General features: G+C 40.1%; 1 protein-coding gene across 1 annotated transcript in view; it reads left to right on the forward strand.

The window, feature by feature from the left end:
* Nucleotides 1-299: 299 nt before the first annotated feature.
* Nucleotides 300-2,426, forward strand: part of ache (acetylcholinesterase) — a 35,655-nt gene continuing 33,528 nt past the window's right edge. The window contains exon 1 of the mRNA XM_040141506.1: nucleotides 300-436. The gene's annotated coding sequence lies outside the window, so the exon portion shown is untranslated. The remainder of the gene's footprint in view (nucleotides 437-2,426) is intronic.

Consider the following 2,426-nt stretch of genomic DNA (forward strand, 5'->3'; position numbering starts at 1 on the left):
ACTGTTAACCATAGAGCTGTAGAATGCCTTTTAAGGCTGTTTGTAGCCAGTCAACATTTGGTGGTGCAAAGGCCTCAGTGCAACGGTTTCGTTTTCTTGTCTTCTTTTTTTCCACAATTAGTGAATTACAGGAACAGCTTTGGTGAAATTTGCCACCATAAGCTTTTCCATTCTGTTTGACAGGACAATCAAACATACGTGTTCTCGCGAGAGGAACTGTCTGTACTATGTTTACAAGCAGTACTTATTAGCAGCAGTCTCCCTCTACCGACACTGTCCTACGGTCCGGCCGAGTGAATGTAGTCAACGCACCGCTGCTGGGAGGAGGCATTACCGACGTTTCGTCTGCCGGCCGGACGCCTCTTCTTCGGAAAACATTTTCGTTCGCCCACAAACCCCAGTCCAGTGTCTTTGTTTGCGGTCTCAACAGAGCGAGGTAAGGAAAAATAATTCAGTAAATCCTCGGCTTTGGTTTGCTTTGAAGGGGGTGTCAAGTATACAGAAACACTCGTGTCGACTCTGTATTGGCAGCCAATGTTACTCTATAACGCGTCGATAGCTGATATGAAATGACATTATTGCATTGTTATTGCATTGTTAAGCTTGATGAATTTCAGCAGTCAGTCTGTATTTGCTTTAATCCATTCTGTACATTGTTAGAGCTGTAAACCCATGTAGCTCGTACAGTAATTAACACTATTTATCTCGTGCGTGACTGATGTGATGCCCTTTAATCTTTCCTAGATCAAGGGTAGTCATGGTTACTAGCCATTTCTCTGGCTCCACAGAACCAGTGCCAGCTCAGCCTTTCAGCCTATTGTACGTGCGGTTCTCCAACATGGGCAGAGCGTTAGGCCAAACTTGCTTTTATATATTAGCAATTTCAGGTTCCCTTGTTATCAGCAAATCTGCATCGCTCATGGAATATGGTTGGTGATCAACTCTGAATCGAAAGGAGTAGTGTGTATTTTCGGCATAATTATAACTGCTGAACAATAATTGGTTTCAGTGAAATTTTGTTGTAACTTGATTGAGGCTGCTGTCTTTACTGCCCACAAGCTTGTAGGAATAGCAAGAAAACGTATAAGCGCAGGTAGATGTGTTTTCTGACAAAGGGACATTAAAATTTTAAAAAATAATTAATTTCATTGTGTGACATAGTTAAGTGTTTTTCTGGGGTGGGTGACAGAACACGGCAGGACAAATGTATAGCTGGAGACAACAATTCGGGGAAATCAATGTATGACGCCGCTCAGTGATAATACACATGTGGTTGCTGTGAGTTGTTGGTGTTCTCTTTCGTTATACACGTTTACGTTGTTTCTCTATGTCTCTGACACACACATACATACACACACACACACACACACACACACACACACACACACACACATACACACGCCTAAACCTTACCTTAACCTAACCTCAATTCAAACCTTACCCTGAACCTTAACCAGGACCTCAGAAATGACATTTGCCCATTAAGGACTACTGATCCAGACAAGGTCGTTTTTTATACCAGAAAAGGTCCCAAAGAAGTAAAAAAAATGCATACACACACACAGCCCTCCATATATAAAGTGTGCAAGCAGTAGTTTAATTTGACATGGGGACAGACTAATAGTGTGAAAATATTCCTTTAAAAAGTCACAGTTATAGTTTGATAGACTTAACGGTAATGACGGTAGCCTACTAATATTATGAGGACCCGGCTCATGTTATGAGTTAGCGCTACGTTAGCCTAAAGCATTGCTAGCTATGGGATAGCGTTTACTTTTTGATATGTTCATAATGACAACACACTTGTAAGTGGTGCAGGTTTTTTATGCACATGTAGGCCTAAAGAATATTGATGTGTCATGTTTTAGATGTTTTGCATTTGCTAAAGAAAATAGCTCCTATGTCCACAGTTTCATAGAGATATGTTTACAAATTAGCCTATATGCATTTTACAAAATTTTATATTCAAGGAAACAGTTTTGTTCACTTGTGGATTGTCAAAGAAATTTAAGCTCCCACGATAAATTCTGAGAAGCATTTCATGTGCAACATTGGTATTTATTTGATGATTTCATGAAACTGAGTTACCATGAATCGAATTGAATCGAATCAAAATGAATCGATTCTGGAGTTTGTGAATTGAAATTGAATTGGGAGATCAGTGCCCTACTTAAAACAATAATCAGGTCCCCATGTTAACATTGAAAGAGGTTTTGTTTTCTGTAATCATTCCTCCTCCTCACACTGGCCTTTAAAAGATTAATTCTCTTTCTCTCTTAACGCAACCAGTCAAGGCAGGCGGCTGCCTACCCTGGTTCTGCTCACGGTTTTTACTGTTAAAAGGGAGTTTTTCCTTGCCACTGTCACCAAGTGCTTTCTCATAGGGGAAGATTGGGTCTTTGTAAATAATATTATAAAGACTACAA

This window comes from Xiphias gladius, chromosome 12, assembly GCF_016859285.1.
Source record: "Xiphias gladius isolate SHS-SW01 ecotype Sanya breed wild chromosome 12, ASM1685928v1, whole genome shotgun sequence".
Lineage (NCBI taxonomy): Eukaryota > Metazoa > Chordata > Actinopteri > Istiophoriformes > Xiphiidae > Xiphias > Xiphias gladius.